The 13,799-nt window shown below is 37.9% G+C and overlaps 1 pseudogene across 5 annotated transcripts in view; it reads left to right on the top strand.

Moving 5' to 3' along the window:
• The window catches only part of LOC143657627 (putative inactive peptidyl-prolyl cis-trans isomerase-like 6 pseudogene), a 47,328-nt pseudogene that overhangs the window by 9,241 nt on the left and 24,288 nt on the right, over positions 1–13,799 (top strand). The gene's annotated exons all lie outside the window — the stretch shown is intronic.

Genomic DNA, 13,799 nt, shown 5'->3' on the forward strand with positions numbered 1-13,799 from the left:
ACAAAGGAATGTCAATACTGCAGGGTGTTGAAAATAGATAATTCATAATTTAAAACTTTAATTTAGTGTGAGACTAAAGCAAAAAATGCTTATTTGGTACAAAATTTATATTTTGACTAGTGCATTTCCTAATATAACTTATATGGAAATTTAATTGAACACCATAAGTACATGGAACCTAGAGTAGGGCATGAGATTTTGTAGGTTTGTCCAGAATGATGCCCCAGAGTGATTTGACTAGTGAATAAAAAAGTAATTGCAAAGTCCCCTTGGGAGAATGGTGAGAAAGGGGGAAAATTCGGCTTCCCCAAGTAGAAAATTCCTGATATTCTCACAAGCAGTGGGGACAACAAAAGCCATAGGCTGAGCCCTCAATCTTGGGGTTTGTTCATATACATTTAACCCCGCAAAGAATAGGCTAGGACTACTTAAAATTAGGCCTAAAAGTCACCCCCAGAGAACCTTTTTTGTTGCTCAGATGTGGCCTCTCTCTCTCAGCCAACACAACAAGCAAACTCACAGCCCTCCCCCTCTCTCTGTGGGACATGACTCCCAGGGCAATATGGGACAGAAATCCTAGAATGAGCTGGGACTCAGCACCTAGGGATTGAGAAAACCTCTCAACCAAAAGGAGGAAGAGGGGAATGAGACAAAATAAAGTGTCAATGGCTGAGAGATTCCAAACAGAGTCAAGAGGTTGTCCTGGAGGTTATTCTTACGCATTACACAGATCTCACCTTTTTAAGTTAAGGTGTAATGGAGAGGCTGGAGGGAACTGCCTGAAAATGTAGAGCTGTGTTCCAGTAGCCATGTTACTTGAAGATGACTGTATAATGATATAGCTTTCGCAATGTAACTGTGCGATTGTGAAAACCTTATGTCTGATGCTCCTTTTATCTACAGTATGGACAGATGAGTGAAACATATGGATTAAAAATTAGTAAATACTAGGGGAAACAAATGTTAAAATAAATTTAGTAGATTGAAATGCTGGTGATCGGTGAGGGGGAAGGGTAGGAGGTATGGTGTGTACGAATTTTTTTCTTTTTATTTCTTGTTCTGAATTGGTGCAAATGTTCTGAGAGGTGATCGTCGTGATGAATATACAACTATGTAATGATATTGTGAGTTACTGATTATATATCAAGAATGGAATGATCATATGGTAAGAATGTTTGTGTTTGTATGTTGTTATGTTTAAAAAAAAAAAAGAAAGAAAAAGAAAAACATCAACAAAACCCAGAAAACCTGGGATATGCTTAACCTGGGTATGAGAAGACTCAAAAGAGAAATGCTGGCTTCTGGCTGACAGTTGACAGCACTGCAAGTGAAAGACCGATTAGAATTAATCTATATGGCTTCAAGAGAAAACTAGTACCAAAGTAGTATGAATTAAAAGGAAACTGCATCAACTATACAGTGTTTTGACAATTGAGCTGTCCAAACATAGAATCTGTCGTAAAACTTTCTTTTTTGTACAGTAAAGCCTCCTCCTTAGGCATTGAAAGAGTTTAAGCAGAAAACTCATCACCTGTTAGCAAGGTAATAGGAGAAATTCCTACTTGGAATAGGAGACAGGATTTCTTGATCTCTAACCGCAATATTTAGAGAAATAGAAAAAAATACTTTCTACTCAGGGAGAAACTTACTTAATCATATAATCATGAACTTTAAAGCTAATCAGTCTAAACACTTTGGTTTAAATATTTGGACCCCTATGAACAAGGTCAATGAACACATTTGTCTATTTTCAACTGGGTTATCTTTCACATAGGGAAAGCAATAAAGAAATCTTCAAAGATAAATTTTTAAAAAACATGGCTTTTCTAGGGTACATAACTCCTTTCAGACTGGCACAAATATTATTATAATTGTACAATTAACTATAATCCATGGTTTACATTAGTATTCACTGTTTGTGTTGTGCAGTCCTATTCTAGTTTGCTAGCTGCCAGAATGCAATATACCAGAAACGGAACAGCTTTTAAAAAGGGAAATTTAATAAGTTGCAAGTTTACAATTCTAGGGTCATGAAAATGCCCAGTCAAGGCATCAGGGAAAGATACCCTGGTTTAAGAAGGCCGATGAAGTTCAGGGTTTCTCTCTCAACTGTAAAGCCATGTGGTAAACATGTGACATCTGCTAACTTCCTCTTCAGGCCTCTTGCTTCATGAAACTCCCCCAGGCACATTCTCCTTCTTCATCTCCAAAAGTCACTGGCTGGTGGACTCTCTGCTTCTTGTGACTATGTCATTCTCAAGCTTTTTTTCCAAAGTGCTTTCCCTTTTAAAGGAGTCCAATAAAGTAAACAAGACCCACCTGGAATGGGTGGAGTCACATCTCCCTCTAATCAAAAGTTAATACCCACAAAAAGGTGAGTCACATCTCCATGGAGATAGCCTAATCAAGTTTCCAACCAGTAGTACTGAATAGGGATTAGAAGAATAAATGGCCTTTATAAAATGGGAGTAGGATAGGGCCACGGTGGCTCAGCAGACAAGAATGCTTGCCTGTCATGCCAGAGGACCCTGGTTTGATTCCTGGTGCCTGCCCATGTATTAAAAAAAAAAAAAAAAAAATGGGAGTAGGATAAAACATGGCTTTTCTAGGGCACATAAATCCTTTCAAACTGGCACAAGTCCTATGTTATTATTTTTAAAGTTTTTATTATAATAACATAGGCAGCCTAAAATATCTCCTTTTAATCACATTCAAATATATAATTCAGTGCTGTTAATTATGTTCACAATGTTGTGCTACCATCAACACTATCTGTTACAAAAACTTTTCTATCACCCCAAATAGGCAATTCTTGTACAATTCTAGAAATAAGTTTAACCAAGGATGTAGACGATTTGTATACTGAAACTACAAAATATTGCTGAAAGAAATGAAAGAAGACCTAAATAAGTGGAAAGACATGTCCATGGATTGAGACACTAAATTGTGTTAATATGTCAATTCTACCCAAATCCCAATCAAAATTCCAAAAAAATATCTTTGCAAAATGGAGAACTTGATCATCCAATTCATATGGAAGGAAAACAAAAACAAAACAAACAAACAAAAATTCATATTGCTCTGGTTTGAAAGGATGTATGTACACTAGAAAAGCTAAGCCTACCTATAATTATGCCTAAGTCACATGCAGAGAACCTCTTTTGTTGCTCAGACGTCACCTCTCTCTCTAAGCCGGCTCTGCAGGTGAGCTCACTGCCCTGCCCCCTATGTGGGACATGACTCCTAGGAGTGTAAGTCTCCCTGGCAGTGTGGGGCATGACTCCCAGAGATGGGTCTACCATTTTTTAAGAGTAGTTAATTTGTTACAATTGATGAAAGATCATTAAAGTAATACTATAACTATTGTCCATAGTTTATGTAGGGGTATTTTTCTTCATACTCCCAATCTGTTAATATTAACTACTGTTAAAAAATGGTAGAATTACAAAAAAAGTGCTATCATCAAGTGTAACAATTTTTCCTCACCAATGCAAGTATTGGTGGGGGGAGGTATAGGAGAATCCTGTATTTTATGCATGATTGATATGTAAACCTGCAACTTCTTTAATGAAAAAAAATTTTTAATTAACTCAAAATGAATCAATGGCCTACATTAAAAAATCTATGAAACTCTTAAAAGAAAGTGCAGGGAAATATCTTCATGAATTTGTTGAGTAGAATAAGCTGGCACAAAAGGAAAATGTTGCATGGTCTCACTTACATGAAATAACAAGAAGATGCAAATTCATAAAGACAGAAAATAGATTACAGGTTACCAGGGGCAAGGGTGGGAGATGGTATTGCTCAGAGGGCACAGAGCTTTTGTTTGGAGTGATGGAAGGACTTTGGTAATGGATGGTGGTGATGGTAGCATGAACAGTGAATGTAATTACAATATCACTGAACTGAATACTTGAAAATGGTTAAAATGGGAAATATGTTGTATATATGCCATCACAATAAAAATTTATGAAACAAACAAACATAGACCTGTACAACAGAAAAAGTGAGCCCTAATGTAAACTATGGACTTCAGTTAATGTATTTATCAATATTGGGTCATCCATTGTAGCAAATGTACCACACTAATGCAAAATGTTAGTAATAGGGAAAATTGGGGAGTGGGTGGTATATGGAACTCTGTACTCTCTGTATTGTTTTTCTATAAATTTATACTTGTTCTAAAAATTAATGTCTATTAAAAATAAATAAAAGACGCTGCACTACTTTTTTAAAAAGATCCAGACCTACACCATTAGTTCTCATTTCTCCAACTGCCTATTTAAAACAGCTTGCTATTTCTTGGATATAGATATATCATTATTATCCTCAACTTAATGTGTCTGAAGCCAGAGTTACCATCTCTCCCTTAAAACAATCCTTCAAATATACACACCAAAAATACCATTAACCACAGAGACAGATTAACTTTGGGTAAGAGATTAGGGCTTTGGGAAGGATATAGGGGTTTCTTACTCTACATGTTAAACTTGCTTACACTATTCTCATTTTTTACAAGGAACACATTTAAAATAAAAATAAAATAAATAAAAAAGAGATGCTGTTTTTAAACCCAGCCAGCTCTTTCTCCTGAAAAACTGTCATATTTTTGGTCATTGTCTCCCATCCTGGGTCAACCAGACTCTGCCGCCTCTGTGATTCTCCTTCTTTCAGGTTATTTCAAATGATTGAGGTGAGGGACAATGGTGTCACTTCCTATTATGAGGTTAGAGAGGGATGATCAGAATACAAACTCGAGACACTCAAGAAGAAGACTGTGGTAAACCTAATCAGAAAGAGGCTATGAACAGGAACAAAGGACAAAAATTCTTGAAGCCTCGATTGATTTTGTTTACTCTTATGGAGGAATTTTGCATTGATCTGAGAGAGAAAAGGCCAGAAAATGGGGAGGCAGTAGGAGCAGGCAGGTCAAGGGGCCATCTGGTGCTCTGAATGTTGTCAGGGACAAGTCCTTCACCATGGCAAAGGCTGACTATTGTGAAACCGGTCATACATTTTTGGAAACCTTGCAAAGGTCAGAGACTGCCATCTCTTTTCATTCAATTCTCCTGTGCCACAGTTTTTTAGCTGTGTAGTGTTGCAGCAGCCACAGGCATTGTAGGGATCTGATTTAAGGAAATTCGAGTTGGCAACACATTTCGTTTGGATTTAGTGAAGTGTATTATGTGCTCCTCAGTGAGTTCTATCCGTAGGAAATTGTTACTTGCTGTCCTGGGTTATTGCTCACTACACCGACTCACTTGGGATCGTGATATGCAAGTGTGGGGATAGAGGATGAATCATGATAAGAAGTTGTCTACAGAGCCTGGCTGTGGAAGTATGTGGGTAGTGGAAAGAGTGTTGGAAATGTGTAGATCCTGAAGTCAGTCTGTGAAATATTTTACCAATCATCGCATGTGGAAACTTGTAAGTAAGTAGTTCTATTCTCATCCATGCCTGTGGGGAATATACTTAATAATGCAACATTTACAAATATAAATGCTTAACGCATTTCTTAACCTTTTTTGATGGGATCTCCAAGAAACAGAATGTTTTAGACTCTTTGCGTTTAATTTCTGGCTGATTTGATGCTAGATATCAATATGTACAAAGACAATATAAAATTCAAAACGTGCCACATCAACAAAGTACCGATGAAGTAGTGTTATTCATTCAAAAAATATTTAAGACTGGTCCATGCCCACTAAAACTTCATATGTGAAAGAAATTAGAGATTTTCTCAATTTAACAATAATCCAAGAAACCTACAATAGTCTGTAAATAATGAGTTGCAAATCTGAAAGAAACTTTACTAAACTACCAGTGGCTTAAAAAAATAGATTTTGAGTACTGAAATTGATGAAAGCCTGAGTTATCTATCTATTCTCTATTGAATATTACATCACAAATTGGTAAGTGTATATGTATCACCATAAGAATATATCAAACAGCTTTCCATAGTGATTGTACCATTTTACATTCCCAAAAGTAATGTATGTGAGTTCTAATTGCTTCACATCCTCTCCAATGCTTCATTTGGTCAGTCTTTCTAATTTTACCCAATCTAATAGATGTGCGGTGGCATCTCATTTAACTTGTTGTTCCTTAATGATTACCATGTGGAACATCTTCTCATGTGCTCATTTACCTATATATCATCTTTAATGAAGTGGTTGTCCACATATTTTGCCCAGTTTTTAAAAAATATTTTTATTGATAAAACTTAACATACAGCCATGCAAACATTCTTAATGTACAAACATTCCATACATGGTGTACAATCAATGGCTCACAGTATCATCACCTAGTTGTGTATTCATCACCATGATCATTTTTTTGAACATTTGCATTATTCCAGAAAAAGGAAGAAAAAAGAAAAAACTCATGCATCACATACCTCTTACCCCTCCCTCTCATTGACCACTGGTATTTCCATCTACCCAATTTATTTAACCTTTGTCCCTCCATTATTTATTTATTTTTTATCCATATTTTTTACTCACTGTCCATACCCTAGATAAAATGGAGCATCAGACACAAGGTTTTCACAATCATGCAGTCACATTGTAAAACCTATATCACTATACAATCATCTTCAAGAAGCAAAGCTACTAGAACACAGCTCTACAGTTTCAGGTAGCCACTCCAATACATCATAAACTAAAAGGGATATCTATATAATCTGTAACAATAACCTCCAGGATAACCTCTTGATTCTGTTTGAAATCTCTCAGCCACTTATGCTTTATTTTTTCTCATTTCTCTCTTCCCCTTTTCGTTCAAGAAGGCTTTCTCAATCTGTTGATGCCAGGTCCTGGCTCATTGTGGGATTTCTGTCCCACATTGCCAGGGAGATTTACACCCCTGGGAGTCACATCCCACGTAGGGGGATAGATTTTGCCCAGTTTTTAAATTCGGTTTTATTTTCTTAAAAAGTTTTGAGAGTTCTTTATATATTCTAGATACAGGTCCTTTATCAGATATGTGATTTGTAAATATTCCCTTCTATACTGGTTTGAAACTGTTATGTACACCAGAAAAGCCATGTTCTTCTAATCCAATCTTGTGAGGACGGACCTATTGTTGAATGGAATTTTTTAATTAGATTGTTTCCATGGAGATGTGTCCCCACCCATTAAAAGTGGATCTTAATCCATCTTTCTGGAGTCCTTTAAGAGGGAGTCATTTTGGAGAAAGCATATATGCTCAGAGACAGAAAAGAAAATGCCCTGGGAGATGCTAAATTAAGAGATGAAGTCCAGAGTTTACCCCCAGAAAAGCTAAGAGAGGACCCTGGATTTAGAAGCTGAAAACAACAAACCGGGAGCCAGGACCAGCAGCTGCCAGCCACGTGCCTTCCCAGCTGACAGAGGTGCTCCAGATGCTGGCATCCTTTCTTCAGAGTCTGGGTACCATCTTGCTGATGCCTTAATTTAGACATTTTCATGACTGTAGAACTGTAAATTTGTAACCTAATAAATCCCCTTTGTAAAAGCTAATTCATTTCTTGTATATTCCATTCTGGCAGCTTTAGCAAACTGAAACATCTCCCATTCTAAAGGTTGACCTTTCTCTTAACAGTGTCTTTCAAAGAACCAAAGTTTCTCATTTTAATGAAATCCAGTTTTTTTTTATGGATTGTGCTTCTGATGTCATATCAAAGAAACTGTTTCCTAATCCAGGTCACAAAAATTTTCTCCTGTGTTTTCTTCTAGAAATTTTATAATTTTTGACCTTACATTTAGATCTATGACCCATCTTCAGTCAAACTTTGTGTATGGTGTGAGGAATGGATTCAAGCTTTTTTTTTTTTTTTGCCTTTGGATATCCAATATTCCAAACCACTCATTAAAAAGATCATATCTAAAACAACTTTGAAAAAGAAGAGTGAGGACACTACCCAATTTGAAGACATTATAGAGCTCCCAGAGAGTCCAATTTTGGCAAAGCATTAGACATATAGATGAATGGAATAGAATAGAGAGTCTAGAAATAGTCTCACATAAATACGGCCCTTTGCTTTTTAACAACAGTGGAAAATCAATTCAATGAAGAAAGGACATTTATTTTTCAACAAATGGTATTGGAACAACTGGATATCCCTAGGTGAAAAAAAAGGAACCTCAGTTTAGTCTCACACTTTACACAAAAATTAATTCAAAATGGATCATAGATCTAGATGAAAAATGAGAACCATAAAACTTCTAGATGAAAGTGTAGGAGAAAATCTTTACGGCTTCGAATTAGGCAAAGCATTCTTAGGTATGACACCAAAAGCATAAGCCATTAAAAAATTGATAAGGTGTACTACCAAAATTTAAAACATTTGCTCTGGTTATTTCAAAATAAACAGTTAATAACCAAAAACATTTACTCTGAGAAAGACATGGTTGAGAGAATAAAAAGAGAAGCTATAGAATGGGAGAAAATATTTATGGATTACATATCCAAAAAGGATTTATATTCAGAATACATAAAATCTCTCAAAACTAAATAGAAAGAAAACAAACAACTCAATTTAAAAATTCACAAAAAAATTGAGTGAACAATTCACCAAAGAGGATATATAGATGGCAAAAAAAAAACCGTGAAAAGAGATTCCATATCACTAGCTATTAATGAAATTCAAACCACTATGAGATACTACTACACACCTGTTAGAATGGCTAAAATAAAAAATATTGACAACACCAAGTGCTGATAAGAATGCAAAACAACTGTAACTCTCATTGATTGCTGGTGAGAAAGAACAAATTACTGATATAACAATTTGGATGACTCTCAAAGCCATTACACCCAGTTAAAGAAGCAAGTCTCAGCAATCTGCATATCGTATGATTCTATTAATATGACAGTTTCGAAAAGAGAAAACGAATACTGATGATAAACAGAATAGTGGTTGCCAAGCATTAGGGTCAGGGGAAAGTATGACTATAAACGGTACCACGAGGGGGTTTGGAGGGGTGATTGGATTGTCTTGTATCCCTATTGTGATGATAGTTGTACACATGCATACATCTGAATATATAAAATTGTACACCATAGAAATGTCCATTTCATTGTGTGATGATTTTAAAAAGAAAAGAACAAAAGGGACTCAGCGCTGCTTGCTTCTTATCAGGTTCTTTTGTCCAGTAAGGCTGAGGATCAACAGGTTTAACTACGAAAAAGTTGAAATGATTTATAACTCAGTGTTGTAGATTGAATTATGTCCCCCAAAAAACATATTCAAGTCCCAACTCGTGGTCCTATAAATGTGGTCCTATTTGGAAAAAGGATTTTGGGAGATGTTATTAGTTAAGATGAGGCAAAAGTAGTTTACAGTGGGTCCTAATCCTTTTAAGGAGAGGAAATTTGGACACAGTAAAAGAGAGAGAGTAAAAGAGATGGCTGTGTGACAGAGGCAGAGATGGAGTTATGCCGCAAGCTGAGACACATCATGGATTGTCTACAAGTCACCACCAAACTCCTACAGACTTCAAAGGAGCATGGCTCTGCCAACAACTTGATTTTGAAATTCTAGCCTCTGGAACTGAGACGATACATTTCTGCTGGCAAACTCAGACATCCAGGTTGTGCTCTTCAGAAACAAGACTCTGAGAAAAGAGTTTAGTGTGCAGGATGTTTATCAGGAAGGTACCCTTGGGATCAACTCCTGCTGTAGTGAGGGGAAGGAAGCAGGAATTAGCAGCAGAAGAAATCAAGCTGTAATGTAGACTCCACAGCAGCCTTGTCTGCCCTCAAAGGGAGTCCTGGAATGAGAACAGCTCCTCAGAATTGTCCCAAGCTGGGCTGAGATGGCCAGACCTTTATTTGCTGCCTCTATTAAACCACTGGAAATGGCCACATATAAAAAACTGTGACCTTGGATGAGGTGACTCTTTAGCGAGACAATCTCTGAAGGGGCTGGTGGCAGAAGGTTGTCTGCCAAAAGAACTCCTAGCAGCTGGGACCACAATTCTACATTGGAGAATCTGAGTGGCACATGACATTCTACAAGGCAGACTCACAGAAGATGGAAAGACGTGGCCTTTGGCATCATATTTAAGAAAACGAAAAATGCAGTTGGAGCCTCCAAAATTCAGATTTCCTAAGTTCTGTTTTAATTTCTAATGCATTGCTAACTAGTCTCACACAAAAAAATTTCTAATACTTGGGAAATGTGTCTCAGAAATAACATTTTCAAACTTTGGGGTAAGGAGAAGGGAAAGAAGAGACATTTCAAAGTAACCAACTGGCCAACAGCTTGAAACTTTACAGTCTCTTCAAATTTGGATTTTGTGATTTTTTTTTAGTTGAAAGTGTCTCTTTTTTTTTTAACTTTTTTTATTCATTAAAAAAATTAACAAACAAAACATTTAAATATCATTCCATTCTACATATACAATCAGTAATTCTTAATATCATCACATAGTTGCATATTCATCATTTCTTAGTACATTTGCATCGATTTAGAAAAAGAAATAAAAAGACAACAGAAAAAGAAATAAAATGATAATAGAGAAAAAAAAAACTATACGTACCATACCCCTTACCCCTCGTTTTCATTTACCACTATTGCAAACTGAATTTATTTTAACATTTATTCCCCCTATTATTTATTTTTATTCCATATGTTCTACTCTCCTGTTGATATAGTAGCTAAAAGGAGCATCGGACATAAGGTTTTCACATTCACAGAGTCTCATTGTGAAAGCTATATCATTGTTCAATCATCATCAAGAAACATGGCTACTGGAACACAGCACTACATTTTCAGGCAATTCCCTCCAGCCTCTCCACTACATCTTGAACAACAAGGTGATATCTACTTAATGCGTAAGAATAACCTTCAAGGTAACCTCTCGACTCTGTTTGGAATCTCTCAGCCATTGACACTTTGTCTCATTTTACTCTTCCCCCTTTTGGTCAAGAAGGTTCTCTCAATCCCTTGATGTTAATTCTCAGCTCATTCTAGGGTTTTTCTCAGTCCTTTGATGCTGAGTCTCAGCTCATTCCAGGATCTGTGTCCCAAGTTGCCAGGAAGGTCCACACCCCTGGGAGTCATGTCCCACGCAGAGAGGGGGAGGGTGGTGAGACTGCTTGTCATGTTGGCTGTAGAGAGAGGCCACATCTGAGCAACAAAAGAGGCTCTCTTGGGGGTGACTCTTAGGCCTAAATTTTAAGTAGACTTGACCTATCCTTTGTGGGGTTAAGTTTCATATGAACAAACCCCAAGACTGGGGGCTCTGCCTATAGCTTTGGTTGTCCACACTGCTTGTGAGAATATCAAGAATTCAACTTGGGGAAGTTGAATTTCTCCCCGTTCTCACCACTCCCCGAAGGGGACTTTGCAGATACTTTTCCACTCACTGATCAAGTCACTCTGGGATTCATCGGGGCATCACTCTGGACAAACCAGCAAAGTCTCATGTCCTACCTGAGATTCCAAGTACTTATGACATTCACTCAAACTATCTACATGAGTTATATTAAGAAATGCTCTAGTCAAATTCTAAATTTTGTAACAAATAAACATTTTTTGCTTTAGTCTCACACATAAGGTGAGATTTTAAAGTATTAATTATCATCTATTTTCAGCACCCTGCAGTAATGACATTCCTTTGTTCTTCCTCATGCCAAAACATTTTAAAAATTTGTACATTGTACATTTCACTATTATTATACACTCTAGACATTCCTAGATGATACCATCTCGATCTTTACCATCTATCTTTCTTTCTGATTTCATTTATGTCCCCATCCCTCCTCCCTCTATCATTCTCACATGCAGCTTCATTCAGTGTTTTAACATAATTACATTACAGTTAGGTAGTATTGTACTGTCCATTTCTGAGTTTTTTGTATCCAGACCTGTTGCACAGTCTGTATGAAAGTGTCTCTTGTGTGCTTGATTCTGGCGCAAACTTTTTCAGTTTAAGAAATTCATTGACGGTTAATTCTTCAGTTTTCTCAGCAGTAGCAAAGGAGGAGTAAGGCATATGTTTTATTTCCCTTAATGGGATCTTTTGGCCCTCAGCCTGTTGGCTCCTTGAAACAGAAAAAATACAGAGACAACTGGGCCAGCATGAGTGCAACTCAGCCCGTATTCAAGACCTGCAGCTGCAGCCTCAGAAAGGGCCACTGACCTTCTGCTGCTGATGAGGCTTGGAAGCTGGCCCTCATCTTGTTCCACTCCAGTTTCACGTGGGACACTGGATTGCTTTAAGGCTCCAAGAAGTAGCAGACAGCAAAGGACATGGTGGCCTGCAGGGTTGATGGGATTCTCGAGGGATGTCCTGGATGTGAAAATACTCCTGGCGGGCATTGGACATTGGCAGGCACAGCGTCTGTGTTTCTCTTACAATATGCCTGTCTTTGTGAAATAGTCTCTTCTTCTTCTTTTCTTGGCAAAAGAATTTTGGTTCCCTCCAACATCTGGGGCAGCATGGTGCCCTGGAATATGCCCTTGACTTGAATCACAAGGTTTGGCTTCTAATCCTCACTCTTTTGCAATTTTAGTATCATTTCTCCTCTCAAGTAAGAGAATTGGACTCCATGACAACTGGGTTCCCTCCAAGCTAGGTTAAGCTAACGTGTGCTGAGGGGAACTGCACTGGCACACACTGATATTCAGAGGAAAGGACAGTAACTAGGATTTAGGAAACCTGAGTCCTGATTTAGTTCTTCTGCTAGCCAGTTGGGTGACACTGAGCCCATCACTCATCTGCTCAACCTCCAATGGGAAATGGAGATAACATTTTGCAGTTCATACTTCAAGACTTTTTATGAAAATCAAGTGAGATAATCTATGTAAATTACCTACCAGTGTCTGGTGGTCTTCTTACTTAACTCTCCCTTGTAAAAAATGAGAATTAAAGGAGATTATTTGCATGAAAGGTGCTTTGTAAAATGTAGAGCACATTATCAATTCGGGTTGTGAGAAGCAGAACAAACTAAAAAGAACCCAGCCAGTGGAAGCAGAAAGTCTAGGGCCAAGCTTTGGAAAGATGAGTTGATGCTCACCTATCCTCTTTCTCTCCTCCACTTTCCTTAATTTATGAGTTTGATTTTTGCCCTCGTTGCTCCACTGAAACTGCTCACACTACAGTCAACAATGGTTTCCTTATTGCCCAACCTAATGGATTGCAGGCCTTGGAGGATTGGTGAGAAAGAAAACCCCCAAGTTACCTATCTGACTTTCAGATCAGAGACCTATAGAAGGGACCAGGGAATTGTGCTGGCTACGGCAGAGAGAACATGGTTGGTACTAGCTACTGCTAGGCTCCAAAATCTGGCCCTAGCTTTGGCAGAGAGTGAGCCATGAGGCAGGTTCATGGTTTCATCAAAGTCCAGTGGGGACCCATGGCAGCTGGAGTACTGTGAGGCCTTATGCACAACCTGTGCCTACAGCACAGATCTGAACTGATGGGAGAGTTAGTGGAGGGTCAGTAAGTGTAGGAAGGATGCATTAGCATTGCGAGGCTGGCATGCCCCAGGGATTCTCAATATATGTATCAATGAACTATAATCACATTGATAATTCTGTGTAACAACCCATCCCAAATTCAATGGCTTAAAACAAAATTCATCTATTCTTGCTCATGTGTTTGGGGGCTTGACTGATCTAGCCTGGATTTGGCAGAGTGGCTCTGGTTCAAACTGTGGATTTACCTGGGCTTGGCTACGCAAGAGTAGGGCTCAGATCTGCTCCACATGTCTCATTTGATGGGACAGTAGCTGCCTGGGGGCAGTTCTTCTCATGACAATGGCAGAGGTACAAGAAGATAAGCCCAAATGCATATTTCAAGTCATTTTTT

Source organism: Tamandua tetradactyla, chromosome 15, assembly GCF_023851605.1.
Source record: "Tamandua tetradactyla isolate mTamTet1 chromosome 15, mTamTet1.pri, whole genome shotgun sequence".
Taxonomy (NCBI): Eukaryota; Metazoa; Chordata; class Mammalia; order Pilosa; family Myrmecophagidae; genus Tamandua; species Tamandua tetradactyla.